Below are 19,508 nucleotides of genomic sequence, written 5' to 3'. Positions count from 1 at the left end.
AATTGAGTTCCCTCAAGTAACTGAGTTAATTAAAACGATGTTAGATAAAATTTAATTTTTTAAATGTAAAAATATCATTTTTTCTAAGAATCTAAGTTTCTTTCCAAGACATGAACTAATTGTGCCATTTAAAATTAATAGCTCGGTTATATACATCTTTTGTTAATAATTAGAAATTTCAGTGGGTGTAAAATGTGAACATGATATTACTAAAGCCATCACTGCCTTAAACTCAAGCAAAAGCCTCTGCATTTAAATGAGAGCATAATTCCATTCATGAGAGTTTAGTTAACTGAATCCAAGAGCTGGTTGTAATGGCATGTGAAGTTGAAAACATATCTGTTAAGAAATAGTTTGTGATAAATTGTCACTCTCTGTCCATATATTTATCCTACTAACCAGAATTTTTCTGTTACTTATAGTACTTAATGGCATATGATATTATTCAATGATTTTGTTCATTGTTTAGTCTCTTTTTCACCATTAAAATATTGACTCCAGGAGGACTGGGGCTTTTACTGTGACCCCTGCACCTGAATAGGATCTGCCTTATAGTAGGTATCAAATATATTGTTGAAAGAATGAATAAATCATACACAGGTACAGGGTGGATCGCAACTTAGAAAAATATGCAATGGGACACTGTATCTTGGGAGATCTGGAAAACCTAACGGGAGATGAAAAGAGTGGGTCTTGGGGCCTGGGGAGGTATAAATAGAAGAATGAAGGTTTTCTTTTTTGAGATTGATTGCTTTTTATCTTAAATAAGTAAAGATTTAAACTAAAATTAGAAATGTAGTGAAATTAATGTGAGAGCACGAAACCAGTAAGTAGTTAAGGGAATTCTGGAGTACAAGTAGAGGTAGGATTAAAAAATTAACTCATATTAGGTTACAATAGCATGGTGCTACTTTAGTAGTATATGGTCTTTTATGCATGCAACTGAAATAAAAGGAACAGCATCTCCAATATACATGGTGCTCACATCATTACCTCATTTAACTCTGACAATGACCCTCATCGTGTTGGTATTGTTATCCCATTTTACAGAGCTTCATTCAATTGCCTGGAGACGCACAGCTAGTCATCACAGCAGATTTTAAAGAAGTCATAAGTATAGCTGTTCACTCTTACTGTATTTATTCTTCCTTTCTCCAGAAGGCAACTATCTACGCTTCAGTGTTATTTTAGGTGCTGCTGCTTTCTATAACTAGAAATACTTTCTCTCTCCCTCTCTCTCTCTCTCTCTCTATCTATCTCTTTCTCTATCTCTAGCCCTGTCTCTATCTCTCTCTCAATCACTCTCTCTCTCCCTCTCTGTCCTGGTGTGATCTGAGGAGTCTGCAGAATACTCAGAGGATCAATGTCTTGCAGAAATTACAAATCACAAATTATGACAGACATCTGAATGAGTCATCCTGAAAAAGTAGAAAAGAGAAGTAGGATCTGGATACACGGGCATGTTCGGAGAGCAGGAAGAGCAGACACAAGACAGATTCCAAAGCAAGTTCCTCAAAGTGAAAGCTCTGGCTTTTACAGGTTGCCTTTGACCTACACAAATAGAGTCAAATAGAACAGACGGCAAAGCTAATGGTGACCTAGCACGGACCAGAACAACACATTCAATCAAAAGAAGGAAGCAGAGTCATCATGACTGAGACATCGGCATTCCTGTCTGGCAAGAAAGGAGGTGAGAGGTGGTGAGGAGAAGTGAACCGAAGCTGGGATCTGGCATGAGGGGGGGAATGAAAGGTCAAAACCCTTAGTATTGGAGAGGAGAGTTAGAAATCCTTTGAGAGTGCATGGAGTTTTCTTCATTATCAAGGCAAACAAAATATGGGGAAAAATCATTCCCCCCCCATCAAAAATAACCATGTCTCATCAGAGGTACTTATGGAGGTAGGAAACTAAACCTCCTCTTTGTAAAGGTCACCTCTCTTTCCGTCACACATCTGCTATTCTTTAAATGCCCCAAATGCCCAGATCTTGGCACTTACCAGGTTGCATTGTAGTTATATATGTATATGTCTTTCTCTGTGAGGTATCAGTGACCTTGCCTCATTCATTTTTTTATTTTAACTCCCGGGTACAACATAGAAAGTATTCAATGGACTTTTGCTGAATCATTGAATTCTCTGTTTTCAGACTGAAAGATGTGGCAGTGGTACAAGAGGAAATGTCACTTTGAGAAACAATGGTGTTCAAATGTTATAAGAATGAAGCACAGACACTGCCATTGTCATTCAGAACCACTAGCATTAGGATATCCTAATTATCTATAAGAGAATGAATGCCAGGAATGGTTTTATATCAACGAGATTCAGGGAAAGATGCATGTGAATATGTTTGTGTTTGCAATCAAGTTCATTAATGGTTGTGATTTTAAGAGGAAAGCTGACCAGTTACTTTCTAACAACAGTGTGTAATTTAAAGTTTTGTGTACCCCAGAAAAGTCATGTTCTTTAAATCCACTCCTGTACCTGTAGATCTATTATGGGTAGGACCTTTTGATCAGATTAGTTCAATTGAGATGTGACCCACCTGTTTAAGGTGGGTCTTAATCCTTTTACTGGAGTCCTTTATAAGAGGATAAAGCACAAACAGAAGCTAAGAGATAAAATTCAGGTAAGTACACAGAAAAAGACATAGAAGCTGAGAAAGGAAGCCACAGATAGAGAAGCCAGAAGCTGAAAGCAAAGAAACCTGGAAGAAAAGGACTAGGCAGACATTGCCATGTGCCTGGCCATGCAACAGAGGAGTCCAGATCACCAGCAGCCTTTCTTCAGAAGGTGTCATCCTGTCAATGTCTTAATTTGGACATTCTTCACTGCCTAAGAACTGTGAGCTTGTAAGTTAATAAATCCCGATTGTAAAAGCCAGTCCATTTCTGATATATTGCATTTCATCAGCTTTAGCAAACTAAAACAGTTAGAAAATAAAGCTTCTCTGCAATATTGTTTCCGAAAGTATTATTTGAAGGGTATGGAAATTTTGCCAAGGTTATGCAGAACAACACATTTCCTCTGGAAATATGCAAACACTGGAGTGATGTTTTTGGAAGCTCTCCTGTGAACTTGGAGAAATTTCCTTCTGCTCTTCCAAGGGGTAGCATAAGTGAAGTTGAGTAAAAACTTAATTTAAATATTAAGTAAGATGTAATCCCTGAGATTCCATGTCATGAGGCAGCCCCATTACAGAAAGCTTTATCAAAATATTCTCTTACTTATGTTACAGAGCATTTCTTGTTTTCTTTGAAACATTGGAGTTTTCTTTCTCCCTATTCATGCTGTAGTATATGAAATGGACTGCAATTATTTATATGGTTCTAAGCTTACTTTTATTTGAACAAAATTTCTTTTCACCAAGACTGCAAAAACTTCCGTTGGAATAGACAATGCTTTTTCTCTGTATCCCCATGATGTCTGAGAGACACCTTCATCAGCATTTATTCACCAGATCTTTTTTGAGTGTGTGCTCTGAGCCAGGTGTGCCAGGAGGCACTGAGGAGGGAGGAAGGGATAAAGAAGGTGGCTGAATTGGCTGCTCCTATGGTCCTTACTGCCTCACAGGACAGAACGGATTCAAGAATACATTTGATAATGGGAAATGGGAAATGTAAACTGCTTCAGAAGTGTAATCTGAGGCTATAACATCATTTGGAAACTCTGAAAGGTCCTGGAAGGTGTCCTTGAGAAATACATTGAGGCCAAGATTAAAAGGAGAGTAGCACTGGCCAAGGTACTACATTCTCCCCTTGGATTGTAAAGAGAACACAGATTTTTAAATTGATGGCATATTTCTGGACAACTTCTATTTCTATAATTTTAGTTATATATGATATACATTAGTGTATGACATGTGTGTGTATAGTAATTATCACCAGTTAATTTTGAGTGTTTCTTTAAATAATTTGCATGGTAATTAGGAAAACAAGCAGATCTTAGTTTTCAAAAAATGTAGATAAGATTTTTATTTTATAAAATATTCACTAATTAAGAAAACATTATTTAAATGTCTGGGCAACATATTTACTTTCTATCTAATTTGGCAAAATAATTCCAATCAGCAAAGATCATTCCGAGAAAGATGTTAAATACTAGTAGGTTTTGTAAATAGTTCACTGAAGCTGTGACTCACCAAAGGAGTCAGACATATTTTCCAGAGATATTATCCAAACAAATACCAGTTAATCTGCTCATAATTATTGCAAAAAAATAGTTGAAATTATTTAGGCTTCAAATCTTATATATCATTGATATTTAAGACTCAGTATTATTTTAATGAAATCTATGAACTAAAATAATAAGAGCAATGGATATCTCTCTCTCTTTCTGTCCCCCTCCTCCATAATATTATTGGCTTTGAACAAATTTGTGTTTTGTTGGGACTTAGCTACCATGGCCTGTTTTCATCATGTCTCATACCTGGCAAGAATCTGATCACGTTTATTTATAAAATGCAGTACACCACTAGAGCAGTATTTAGAGCAGCAGGTTTTGTAGACCTAATGGTTTTATAATTGTGCCAAGCTGTAAATAAGCCAATATATGTGGCAGAGAGAGCACTGTCATATGGCTCACAGCCTACTCATCCCAACTTAGGCATTGCAGATTGCTTCTATTAGGTCCTCTTTCCTTCCTGGAGATTTTCTTTCTGTTATTCCTTTAAACTTTGAAAAATCAAAACTCCCATGCTCTTTGTAGGAACCAGTGATAAGCAACCAGCTGCCTAGAAGAGGCATTCAAGTCTGGAAGGGGCCTCCAAGGTCACCCAGTCTAGGCTTTCTTTGAGTCCTTGAGTTCTTTCTACAATGTACCTGCCAAGTGGTGGTCAGGGTGGACTTGAATGCCTTCAGTGATGGGGCACTTGGCTGCCCCAGAGGCGGCCCATTCCCCTGCTGCCAACCCTGACTCAGATATTTATTCTTCTTTCGAGCCCAAACATTTTGTTTTGTTATTTCTACCCATGTTTTCTAATCCATCCCTTAACTCAAGACCATGTTGGTGTAGATCTAACTACAACTGCCCTGAATATGAGGACATAGCCCCTGAGGTATGAGGATGTAGCTCTTGTTTCCCTGTGAGGGCAGCAGCTCTGTGAGTTATAACCCATCAGAAGCCCTGGCTTGTGTATAGTTCTTAATGGGTAAAGTTTTGGGTTGGGGGAGAGCTGGAAAGGGAAGTGGTGGGGTTGGTTAGCCTCCAGATGCTGTTTGTTGCTGTTGTTCTCAGAGATATCTTTCTCCTTGTGGCCTGGTCGCTTTTTGGAATTTGCCCTTTGCTGAGCCAGCCACTACCCTTATTCTAACCCTGCCTTGATTTTCCCCTCAGAGATTTCTAGCTTCCTTAATCTTTTTTTTTTTTTTAGCTCCCTTAATCTTAAGGGAATTTGGACCAATGGTCCGTCTTCTGTAGCTGCTTCAAGCTGTAATGGGTCACAGGCCCTTCTCGTGGGAACATAGAAGTCTCTGGCTATGCTATTGAGGGTGGCTGGTTGAGCATGGGAAACAGGAGCATAGCCTCTGGTGAGGAGAAGTTTGTTGTGGAAGAAACAAACTGGGTGATAATTGTATACACGGTCTGAACAGAAACAGGAGCAAGATGGGGCTTAGGATATTTTTTAGAGTTTTTAGGAAAAAAATATGGGGACCATTTTGAAACCCTTGGGGCAGCACTGTCTAAGTGAGCTGGGCAGGAATTTTATCATTAAGTCCCTGCCATTCAAAAGCAAATAGGTATTGAGAGTCAGGGAGAAGAGAGATACAAAAAAAAACAAAAAAGTGTCTTTAAGATCTAGGACTGAGAACGTGAATACAGACAGGGGCTATTCTGTGGGCTAGCCCAGGGATGCCTTTATAACATACAGACAGGCTTATTTTCTCAAAGATCTCCTTTGGAATGCTAAGAGACCTTGATCTGGTAGGGGCCTGGGAACAAACAAAGGGGTAAGCACTAACCAGGGTTACTAGTCTTAAGCATACCACATTTTTTAAAAAGAAGGAGTGTCAAATATTTTTTCAAGAAAAAAAATCCAGTGCTGAACTTAAACTTATGCTGAACATAAAATTAATGAACAGTTTTTACGTAGCGTTAGCACAGTCATTTATTTCAATTGCAATGAGATTCTTTCATGTATACAGTTTTCTGGATTTGAATGACCACCGAGAAAAAGAAGAAAAAATCTGGAAACTTAGTTTATGTCCTTGGCTTCTCCAGTACAAAACATGTTTCATAAATAGAGCAGCATTAATGCCTGTTGGTTTGTTTTCTTAACAAAGTCAAGGACAAAATATTCTGTTATTGGTTTTCCTATTGTGTGAGGCTGTATAGACATAATATTTGCAGTAAATTTTCAGTAGCCACAAACTGTTGATCTTCTGATTCTTTTTATTTCATAGGACAACACATATTTAGAAGATTGTTCTTTTCATATGTGTTTCAAGTACTGAGAATAAGTACTTCCTAATGTTTTCAAAGATATGTGGGAAAATGAGGAAAGAGGAGCAAATGAAAAACTGCATTCTTACATTTATGAGTGGTTTTAAACCGAAGAAAGAGCAATTTCCATGTCAATACCAAAGAAGTCGATGGTCTTTCCCCTGACACCCCCGTGGAGACACAGCAAAATATAGATTATGTCTCTTACTCATCTCAGTTTACAACCACTTGATCTCCGGTTGCAGTAGAGCTTAAATATGTGAAATATGGAAGACGATGTTACATTGACCATGGATGCCTCATAATATGTTTCCGCTCCTTCTTGAATTTTTTTTTAGTAAGGTACATTAATTGTTTTGGAGTACTTTCTCAACTCATTTTAGAAACTTACATTTGCAATCTTCCTCTTGACACATAGAAGGACACTATTGGAGAGTTCTTCTACTTAAAGTCTCATTGTACCTTGTTATCAGCATCCACAGTCTCTTGTCCATGCAAGACTGTCTCCCTCAAGATAGGATATCATGAACCTAGAACTTCTTATAGAACTAAAGGAAGTTTTCAAACTCATCTATTTCAACCAGAAATTTTATGGAAGAGTAAACTGAAGCCCACATGGGCAGTGTAGTGTGATGTGTAAGGGTATGGGTAATAGCCGCATGGAGTGGTTGTACCCTGAGTCTGTTGTTTCCTAGATATTTGACTTCCACAAGTTTACCTGTAAAACTCCCAGCTTTGCTTTCCTTTTCTATGTAATGATGCCAGTGATAGCATCAGTTGTGAGGAGTAAATGAATAAAAGCCTATATAACAGGGCAGTGTCTTCCATTACCAGTCTGGCTTGGTGGGAGCCTTTATGGCAACCTTCCCTTTATGGCACCACCCCTCTGGATATATATTAATGGAGAGTCACCATACAAAGTGGGCTCAATGGAGAAATGAGAAAAATGTCCATACTCAGCTAAATGGCATCCTGTCAGACAACCCACTAGCAATGTGTTGGTTGCAGTCTACACATTGTTTCTCAATAGACATCAGGGAGAAGGCTAGTTACCTTGCTGCTGACTTGACTTGCAGGTGACTTACAAGTGGTTCTTTTGTGCTGGTGAGATACAGCAATCCTCTCTTTGAGGCACAAGGTCTCTCCATCATATATTGCTGTTGTTTTCCCATTCCTCACCCCATGAAATCTTTTTTTTTCTAGTCCAAGAGTTCACACACACACACACACACACACACACACACACACACTTTCTCCCTCTCTCTCATTCTCTTTCTCTCTCTCAGAGACCCACCATAATTTCTTTTCCATCATAGTTTGGCTTTGAGCCATGAAATTCAAATATCTAGATGCATTTGTTTTCTATTTCTACAATATAGCAGACACTGTTAATTGCATACACTATAGCCATTCTCTACTTTTTTCTTATAATCAGACTCCTATGAAGTTCAGGGAGGCATTTTCCTAGTTAAAATACTTAACTCACCTATCTGGATTCCCTTGTAGCTAGGAGTGACTTTCTGACTCAAATATGGGCAATAAGACATAAGTAGAAATCCACTTCCAGAAAAACCATTGCTTTCCTGGTTTAAATAAAAAGAACAATGTGGCATGAGTACTACGCATCTTTTCCCTTTTTTCTGGCCTTGGACACTAATATGATGCCTGCATGCCTGCATGTGGAGTGCCAGTTGCAAAATTATGAGGATGAACAAATAGTAGGGCTGACACCAAAGAAAGCTAGAATGAGTCTTGACCCTTGTCAAACTTTTTGAGTTTCCATGACATCCTGGTAATATGCACCTCCAGACTTCTTGTTACATGAGAAAAAGGAAACCCTATTTATTTCATCCTCAAATGCAAATGTCAGCTTTTTCAAACCCTAGCTGATGTTCAAAGTCATCTCCTTCTTTGCAAAATATAAGAACAATTATGTTTATTCATCTGAGTTGGGGTCAGAGTGAGAGAATAAGGAGATTCCCTATATACAGAGTGACAGGAGTGACAGTACTACAAATGAATATTTTGAAATATTTTCCTGTCACACATGCAAATTGCCTAGATCAGTGCCTGTATCACAAAGTAATGATTTGACAAATTCAAGCTAATTATTTTTAGTGGCATAGTAAGGACTGGAAAACTCATGTTTCCTGACTCCAATTCCAATATTCTTTTCAGTATACCAGTATGTGGATAAGTAGCCCAAGGAGCAATAAAAGCCTAAAATTAGTAATTCACTGTATGAATGTAACATGCACCCTTGAGGAAGAGTCCAGAATATAGCTACCAGATTAAAAAATAATTTAAGACTCCTTATGGGAACTTTATTTTCCTACTCAACAGGGCTCCTAATAGCTTTGGAGTGCTTATTCCTGCCATCAACTTCTTTGCTGGTGTGATGAAGTCTATGGACTCTTTGTAGAGTAATTCTTCTAAATAAGATACATAAGACTAAATAAGATACATAAGACTAAATAAAATCAAAGTAATGAAATGCAATTATAGAAACATGTGTGAGATGTTATGTATGGACTTTTTAATTTAGATATTAAATACCAATACCTGGTGCCAAGTGAAGAATTTTGATACAGTAATGAGCAAAAGAAATATTGAGAAATAACTACAATATCTTCAATGTTACATAAAACTACCTATGATTTCTGTTGGTAACAAAGACAGTTACTGCTGTTAATGCTGTGGTTTGTTTCTATCTTTGTAATAGAGGAAAATTTCAAATTTCAAGTGGAGGCAATAGAGAATAAATAATTGAAAACTACCAAAGTGAAATACTGAATGATAAAAATGATCTCATTTATAGTAAATTCTATGCCATCCACAAATTTGCTGCTTCTTAAATTCTCATTCCTGTTGGAAGTTCCAATTATAGATTGAATTATCTCCCTCAAAAGGATATGTTCAAATCCTAATCCCAGTCCTTTGAATGTGAATTCATCTGTAAATAGCATCTTTGAAGATGTTAAGATGTTGAGATGAGGCCAAACTGGTTTAGGGTGGGCCTTAATCCAACATGACTTCTGTCCTTATAAGCAGAAGAAACTTAGACACAGTAGTGAGTGACAGACAAAGAGAGACAGCATGTGATGGAAGCAGAGATTGGATTATTGGAGGATTTTAATAACTGAGTGTGTAAATTGACCCATTACACGGATACTGGTCAGTCTCTTACCCCAGCCACTCCTGCCAGGGTTTATGAACAAAGTGGCCCTTGTGGAAGAGATGAAAGTTTTATGTGGGTTCAGCATGGACTTCTGCTCACGAAGGTTGACCTGGCTGCAGCCACTGCTCAGAGCCCAGTCTTCCAGCTGCAGAGACCAACACTCAGTCCCTGATATGGTACCATTCCCTGAGGTGATCAGCTAACTATCTGGTAGAAGGTTGATTAAATTGGACCACTTCCATCATGAAAAAGGCAACATTTTGAACTTACTGGGATAGAGTCTTACTCTGGATACAGATTTTCCTTCCCTGAGCACAATACTTCTGCTAAAACTACCTTCTGTGAATTTGCAGAATGCCTTAGCCACCACCATATTTTTCCATAGAGTATTACTTCTGATCAAGGAAATCTCTTCATATCAAATGAAGTGCAGCAATGAGCTCATGCTCGTGGAATTCATGGGTCTTACCATGTTTCCCATCTCCCTGAAGCAGCTGATAGAAGAGTGGAGTGGCCTTTTGAAGACTTGCAAGTCTGGGGCAATATTCTCCAGGAGACTGTGTGTACTCGAAATCACCATCCAATCTACATTACTATTTCTCCCACAGGCAAAATTCACAGGTCCAGGAATCAAGGAATGGAAATGGGAGTGGCACCACTCATTATTACTTCTCATGATGCACTTGCAAAATTTTTCTTCCTTTCCCTGCAACCATATCCTCTGCTGGTCTGATGATCTTAGTTCCAAAGGGAGGAGTGCTTCCACCAGAAGACACAACAAAGATTCCATTGAACTGGAGGTTAAGACTGCCACTTGGCCACTCTGGACTCCTCGTGTCTCTGAATCAACAGGCAAAGAAGGGAGTTATAGATTGGCTGGGGTGATTGATCCTGATTACCAGGGGGAAATTGAATGGCTGATATAGAACAAGAGTAAGGAAGAGAATGTGCAGAATAGAGGAGATGCCTTAGGGCATCTTAGTACCATCATACCCTGTGAATAAATTCAATGGAAAACTAAAACACCCAATTTAGGCAGGATTACTAACTGTCCAGATCCTTTGAGAATGAAGGTTTGGCTCACTGCACCAGGAAATAACCATGACCAGCTGAGGTGCTTGCTCCAGACTAAGGGAATATGGAATGGGTAGTGGAAGGAGGTAGTTATAAATACCGACTATGATCACATGTCCAGTGAGGACTGCAGTTATAAAAACTTTGATGGCACCCAAATGTAAGTTGGATTTTCACAAAGATACATAAACACACAAATAAAAATGAAGTTGGATGTGAGGCTGACACCAAGGTCATTGCCATGTATCTGGCAGTTTCTGGAATGTAGCTAACAGGTGGGGCAGGACAAAATTAAGTGATGATGAAGTAAGCTGCATGTATAGAGTGGGGCCTAGTGGTTGTCAGGTAGAATAGGTCTTTGAGTAATGGAATGGAGATTAATAGGCCTTAGAGAGGAGTAGGGAAAGAGAGGTCACCAAATGTGGGAGAGGGGGAAATGTGCAAAAGTATTCATATATTTTTAGGCATTTCAATTTCTACCAGTTGTAAATAAGAGCAAATGTCTCCCTAAGATTTGGAATTGGGTCAGGTAAAATGTAACTCAACCATATATTATATCTGTAGTTATTTATACATTGAAATAGCTTTATAATATTTATAATTTCTTTTAATATTAATATTAGTGGTTATTTTATGCACAATATAAAATTCTGAATACTCTCAAGGCAGAAACAAGCTCTTTTCCTTTACAATGTATGTAGTTGTTACCTAATAAATAGCCGATGGATTGTGTTGAATTCCTTATTAGCTCCTTTATACTTTCTTGATAGTAAAGAAAACTAAACCTAAACTAATCAAGAGAGTAAAAAACCCTCCCTTGTCCCCACCACCACCACCAAATATTTTTCTTTCCTCCACTTTCCCTTCTCCATAATGTGGGGGTCAAGCCATTCTTGGACTAGTTACACTCAAACATGTAAGAATACTTTTATACTTCAAGATATGCACATAGTCACAAGATGAAAAAATGTAAGAAATGACTTGTGCAGAAGCTCTTTACAGCACTCATGAAATTTGCCAATTTCCTTTTAACTCAGGGACCAATGGGTTGTATAACTTTTCAGTCTCATCAGACTCCTTGATGCCTGGGGAAACACCATTTTCTGCCTTTAACTCTGGCTGTAACTATAGCCAACCCTACTTCTTATTATTTTCCTTTCCATTTGTAAGGCTTCTAGACTCCAGTCCCCAAAGTCAGAGCTGTATAGTTGCTTTCATATCCTGTCTTTTTTTTGTTTGTTTGTTTTGTAATATTCCGGTAAGGAATTAAACTGATGCAACCTTCAGAGTCCTGTCCAGCCAGCCCAGACATGGGTCTGTGAGGATCAGGAAATATAAGTGTCCAGAATTATCCTATCAGTGGTTTCTGTGTCTAGATCTACGGAAACATAGGCCCATGTCAAAGGGTATGAGGCTTTGATCTTGATTGAGCCATGCTACAGAAGACATTGTGTAACTATGAGGGAATGTCTGACTGTGTTCCTCTGAGTTTTCATGTCAAATATTTGACAATATTGAGTATTTCAGAGGATGTGAGTTGTTTTATTAACATTAGGTAGTGTTATAAAAAAGTAAATGTAATAGGCTAATTAAAATTTTTATAGCATGCACTACATACCCTTTCAAATCACTTTGGAAATTTCTTTTAAATAAGATAGATCTGAACTTTCAGTTCTATATTGTCTGTACAATATGTTCTCCTTTGAACTTTAAATGACTTAGAAACCTATTTGTTTTGTTTTCTTCAGGGCTCAAGTGCTAAGCATTTTTTTTTTTTATTTATAAAGACTAAGACTAACTCATTTCAGCTAAAACAACAAAAATAGGTTGATTAGTGAAATACAGAATTTTAAATACAAATAACCAAAATATATATGACATTAACAACAGATATGAGTTTTCTCACAGAAGGATAACCTTGTTTATTTAAACCCTGAGTGGGAAAGAACTATCCTTATACACAAAAAACATGAGAAAATAGCCTCTAAGTGACAATTAAATGTCTAAGAAATGGGAGTTAAAATAAATATAATCTTTTTTTTTCCAAAATGTATGTCCAATATAGCCATAACATTTACAAATTGCTCCCAATAGTTTAAACAACCTGAAATTCAAAGTATGGTGAAAGCTTTCTGCTTACATTTTGACACTATCAAAAACACTGATGTTCAGTTTTGATTAGTACTTCAAATGCAAAAGGGAGTATGCATATAACTGCCAGGGTTCCGGCAAGGAGCATTTAAATCCCCGTATCTTATTAGAGCTAAAACTTTATGCACTGTGCCCATGGGGACAGAAATATACAGCTACCTTCAAAGTGCTTGAAATGAGAATGGATAAGATTTTTTAGATGGCATATGTTTAAAAGTATCAGAAATATTGTATTCAGTTTGATCTTCATTCAACAGATGTGATTGAGCAGCAACCATTACAGATGAACAAGACATAATCCCTAGTTTTAATATAAATATAGGCTGGTGGAATAAATCTGTATAGGAATAACTAAAAAATATGGATTTAAGTTCTAGAATGGAGTCCTTAGAATCTCAAAGACAGATCATCAAAGAGAATGGACTGAGAATGGTGGCAAGAGAAAAGATGTAGGAAGAAATCAATATCAAAAGAACTTAATGATATAGTAAAACATCTAATTCCTGAAGTTAGACACCATTGATGATTGGAAGAGTGGTTGAACAAGAAAATAAACATCAGAGTCTGAATCTACCATTTCATAGAAGTGACTTTGGAATAAGTAGGCAACCCTTTGAGACTTCTTATTTGTAAACTGAGGTTATTAAGGATTACATCAATCAATTGTTGTAAGGACCAAGCAATATAAATAAATGAGTTGTCTAACACAAATCCTAGTGCAAAGTAGATGGTAATTAAGTTTTCATTAACTTCCCCCTTTCTTTACCCTTCTCTTATATCTTCTAAGACTAGAAGCGATGACGGACGCTGCTCTACATGACTTTGTAATTTGGGTTTAAACATTATGAGTCCTAAACCACTGATTTTTCATTACATTTTATGCATTTGTCTTTTAGATCCATAGGAAGTAAAATGTGGAGTTAAAAACCAAAAATACAATAGTACTGGCACTTCTACCTAACTCTGTCATTACCCTAACTGGAGATCTTTATTTCTTCAGCTGGCCCTGATCTCTCTCCTGTTGTCCTTTCTTACAATCCTGCAGAACAAACAGTCTTTAGCATTTCCTCTAGGGCTGATGTAGTGGTGACCAACTCCCTTAGTTGTTGTTTATCAGGGAAACTCTTAATCTCTCCCTCATTTTTGAAAGACTGTTTGCTGGTTATAGAGTACACAGTTGGCAGTTTATTGCTTTCAGAACTTTAAGTATGTCATCCCACTGCCTTCTTGTGTGCATGTTTTCTGATGAGAAATTGGAACTTAATCTTATTGAGCCTCCCTTCTATGAGACATACTGCTTCTCTCTTGAAGCTTTCAGAATTCTCTCTTTATCTTTGGAATTTGGCAGTATAATTTTAATATGCTGCAGTACAGGTATATTTGGGTTTATCCTGTATAGAGCTCATTGAGCATCATGGATGTGTATATTCATATCTTACGTTAAATTTGGGGAGTTTTCAGCCATTATTTCTTTGAATATTCTCTCTGTCCCTTTCTCTCATACTTCTCCTTCTGGGACCCCCATCTTGCATATGCTGGTATATCTGATGGTTTCCCAGAGATTCCTCAGGCATTTTCAATTTTCTTCATTCTTTCTTCCTTCTGCTCCTCAGACTGAGTGATTTCAACTGTTTATCTTCAACTCCACTGATTCTTTCTTCTGCCAGCTCAAATCTGCCATTGAACCCTTCTGGGAATTTTAAATTTATTTTACTTTAGTGCTCAGCTCTATTTGATCCCTTTTACTAATTTCCATGCCTCTACTGATGTTCTCTTTGTGTTCATATCACATTTTTCTGATTTCCTTTAGCCTTGTCCATGTTTTCCTTAAATGTTAGCATATTTAGGATCCTTTTTAAAAATGTCTTTGTCCGGTATGTTCCAAGTTTTGTCTTCCTCATAATAGTTTCTAAATGCTTTAATTTTCTCCTTTGCCTGAGCCATGAACTCCTGATTTTTTTTTTTCCTTTTCATGTTTTGTAACCTTTTATTGAAAACTGGATATTTTGTTATTTTAATGTATTATTGCTAGAATTTAGACTCTGAGGTGTCTGTTCCTTATGCTTGTATACAGCTAATGGTATGCAGATCTTTTCTTGACTGCCAGGAGCTGACAACAACAACAAAAAGAATCAAGAATAAAGAAAACATCTTTCCCATTCTTCACAGATTGACTTGTGTGAGTGCTGTCTTTCAGGGTTTATCCATACAATGAGTTTAGAGAATAGCTCCGGGTTAAAGTGTGGGGGCTGCCCTGATCCTTTCTGCCCATGCATCTTTTTTTATTTATTTTTATTTTTTTAATGAAATTGTATTGAGATATAGTCACACACCATATAATCCATCCAAGGTATGCAATCAATGGCTCACAGTACCATCATATAGTTGTGCATTCATTGCCACAATCAACTTTAGAACATTTTAATTATCCCAAAATATAGAAAAAATTAAAAAGAAAAAAGAAATCCCCAAACACCCCATATACCTTATCCCCCCTATTATATATATAGTCTATTTTATTACTGATCTGCCCATATGCTGAATAAAGGGAGTGTCAGTCACAAGGTTTTCACAATCACATGGTCACATGACAAAAGCTATATAGCTATACAATCATCATCAAGAATCAAGTCTACTGGATTACAGTTCAACAGCTTCAGGCATTTCCTTCTAGCCATTCTAATACACTAGAAACTTAAAAAGGAATATCTATATAATGCCTAAGAATAACCTCCAGAATGACCTCTTAACTTTATTTGAAATCTCTTAGCCATTAACACTTTATTTTGTTTCATTTCTTTTCTCCCTTTTGGTCATGAAGGCATTCACAATGTCATGGTGCTAGGGCCAAGCTCATCCCTGGGAGTCATGTCCCACATAGGGGGGACGGTAGTGAGTTTATTTGCAGGTTCTGCCCATGCATCTTGTCTTGTGCATGCACATGTGGCACTGGGAATTCACTCATTTACACAGATATAAGTGGCCCTTTCCCTAGGGAACAGTTTTCTCATGGTCTGGGCACTGCACTGTATGTCCTACAGCTAGTCATCACCTGCCCCAGGCAATATGATTTGACTGTTGTTCCACATTTTTCTGTAGAAAAGCTCAATGAGCTGCCTTTTACATGCAGGGCAAATTCTGGGATGATGAGTCCCTCAGCCCATCACCAGATTGGACCAGACATACATGCTTCCAGTCTTTGCAGGAAGGTTACCTGTTCCGTCTGGATCCAGAACCAGAGATCCATACTGGGAGTATGGGCTGGCTCTGAGAGAGCCAGTGAGGAGGAGGGCAGGGGCTAGCCAGGGTGTCATGAGATCCTACTAATTTTAAGTAGCATTTTTCTTGATTTGGCACCTTGCCCTGTTACTGCAGTCTTTTAACTGTCTTCTGGGGCTTTGAGAAAGATGTCTCTGCCATTACATGTTGGTTGATCACAATTTCCGTGGAGTGATGGAACCCTGAAACATCTCACCCTGCCATCTTGAATGGGACAGGACAATACAGCAAGATTTTTGATCCCACCTGTTCTTCCAGCACCCTGCCACCCCTCATCAAGAAATGGGGTCTATTTCACATTCTCTTGAAACCAGACAGGTATTTGTGATTGTTTGTCAAATAGAATGTGGCAGAATTGATACTGAGGTTATGGCTTTTGCTGTTTCTCCCTGGGATTCTCATCCTTGGAACTCAGCCACCAGTTTACAAGGAATCCTAAGCCACATAGAAAGAACCACATGGAAAGACACTGAGGCTTCTAGGTGACAGTCAGCATTACCTACCTGACACGTGAATGAATGAGCCTTCAGATAGTTTCAGCCACCAGACATTGGGTCTTCCAGATGAGTCAGATGAGACCTCAGACGGGGAAACAGAGAAAAATCATCCCAGCCATTCCCTGGTCAAAATTCTTATGCTCAGCATCCATGTGCATAATAAATTTTTGTTTTATATCATTAAGCTTTGGGTAATTTGTAATCCACATTAGATATGTAAATGCCCCTACCCTATATTTCAAGCAGTATACCTAAGTCTAGGTTTATCCGTAGAGACTAGAGATGAACAGAGTCATTGGGTAATATTATTAGCACAGTGCTTGAACAAGGCTGGGACAGTTAGGGTCCCTAATAGCAAATGGTTAAAATAATCATTTAAGGGTTCAGGTGAATATGAAGTACATATAGTCAGGACATGGAAAAAATGTCATAAACCAGAGATGGGAAGCCTCAGATTTGGTGCAGTGAGGCTAAGAGAAAAAAAGAAGGATCAGTGTGTGTGGTCAGAGAATAGGATATTGAAGATTAAGAGTCAGTGGTGAAGTAATTCTACTTAATGGAAAGTTTCTTATCTTTTCTTTGTAGAGATACTGTGAAGTTGAATGAATTGGCATTTATAAGGATCACCGAATACATTAGAAAGAGACTATTGAAGAAAAGGTTATTATTAGCAATGTAGATTTTGTGATGGCATTTATTTTTGTTCACAGTAACAATAATGATAATATATCATGCTTATCTCTTTGCCGTAGTCAAAACTGAGAGGAGGAAAATATTGTTCCTTCTTTAGTGTTCAAAAATAATTGAGATAAAAAGACAGGAACATCTCTACCAATGTCAGTCTCCTATCATGATAATCAGCCTTAGCACGTCTGGTAATAACCAAAGGCAGGCTCTTAAAATAATGATTCAGATCATCTGCATTTATTATAGGGAAACAAGGCAAAAATAGCTAATATTTGCAATGGTGACCAGAGTGAGATTCTTAACAACCTGCAATGAGTGCCAACTAAATTTCAGACTATGCATTATGAAGAAAACAGAAATCACTACACAAAAATATACCATCTATTAGCTAAAATTATTTTTTGCAGCATCAATCAATGTGCAATGCTGCAAAAAATAATTCTAGGAACAATAAAAAGACACTAGCCACAGAGGACAGTTGAATCCAGCAATCATTTTGTACATTTGACAATAGATAAGAACTGATGGATTTATTAAAAAGAAAAGGAAATTCTGGGGGAAAAGAAAGATTTAAAGATGGGAATAAGATGGTCCCAGAAGAGGAATGAGGGATTGAGGACAGGGGTTCATGGTAGGGGCTTCACTTTGGAGAAGAGATCATTATTCTCATATGTCAGTGAACAAAGAAAGACTGGGATATGGATTGAATCATATTGCCACAAAGACACATCCAAATCCTAATCCCTGGTCCTGTGGATATGTTCACATTTGAAAATAGGAGCTTTAAAAATGTCATTGGTTAAGACGAGGCAAAACAGGATTAGAAAATGTCCTATATCCAATTTGGACAGAGTAAGAGAAAGACAGGAGCCAAGGTGGAGTTAATGCTGCGACAAGTCAAGGGACACCATTAACTGCTGGCCCCACCAGGAGCCAGGAGAGAGGCACGGAGAAGATTCTCTCCTTTAAGAGGAAGCACGGCCCTGCGGACGTTTTGATTTCAAACTTCTAGCTTTCAGAACAATGGGATAAATTTCTCTTGTTTAAGTCAACTAGTTTCTGGTACTTTGTTACAGTAGCCTTGACAAAAATAAGACTGAAAATAAATTTAGAGACCTGGTGTTGAGGAAATTTTTATAGGAGAGAATCATAACTGCTATTCCTCACTCATGTCAAGAAAAATGTAACTCTATCGCAAAAACCGAGAATCCTTGTGTTTAGTCAAGAGGATAGTCATGATAACATTTAGAATAAAAATTGTGGAAGAAGTTCTATGTGAGCAATAATATGTAATCCTCGAGTATCCAAAAACTTACTTTCAAACTGAAATTGGTGTTTTATATATGTTTCTAAAGAAATTGGGATAATATTTAAGGAATAATATACAGTGATTTGTAACAGACACAATTGGCACAGGGGATAATATATCAAACGTGATTAAAATGTTTAAACTGCAGAAGAGTTCATGCAATTCTGTTGGCCATGCTCATAGCTCCTTTCTAAGAAGGCTGGGTCAAAAGAGGCCCTTTCTAGTCAGTTTGAGATTCTGTGCCTCTGCTATGCTGATGTGTCTTAAAGAGAATCTATGCCCAAGCTATGCAATATGAAATTTTCTAATTAATGTGTTGCATATACATTTTGATCCAGTAAATCCACTTTATTTCCTAAGGAAATAAGCAGACTTGTGAACAAATAGAGCCATTTAAAGTTTATGTATATTAATAAAAAGGATAACCTTAATTTCTGACAGCAATGGGATAGTTAATAAATCAAATTATAGACAAATTATATAAATTTTATTCATATGCTAAATTGGGTTTTTTAGGAATGTACATTGAAAAAAGGGAATCAGGTTAACAGCATTATATTCAGTAAAACTGGATTTGAAATTATTTATAAAATGTTATTAAAATTTTGGAAATATATGAATATTCCTCTTGGTTTCCTCTTCTAGTCCTTGCTTACCCTGAGGGATCATCAAGAAGGAGTCTTGGTCTTAGCAGCATAATATCTGTTTTCCTTCGTATTCATAAGAAGACCTTCATGAGATGGGAAATATTTCCAATTCCTTTCCCACGATTGTAGATTTAAATATTTCTGACTACAGAAGCAACACACACACACACACACACACACACATGCACGTCTTCATATTGAATCCACCAACTACTTAAGATTTTGTAAAGATACTCCGTTACACTAATA

The sequence above is a fragment of the Choloepus didactylus genome, chromosome 16 (assembly GCF_015220235.1).
Source record: "Choloepus didactylus isolate mChoDid1 chromosome 16, mChoDid1.pri, whole genome shotgun sequence".
In the NCBI taxonomy this organism is placed as follows: domain Eukaryota; kingdom Metazoa; phylum Chordata; class Mammalia; order Pilosa; family Megalonychidae; genus Choloepus; species Choloepus didactylus.
This window is presented reverse-complemented; position numbering follows the sequence as displayed.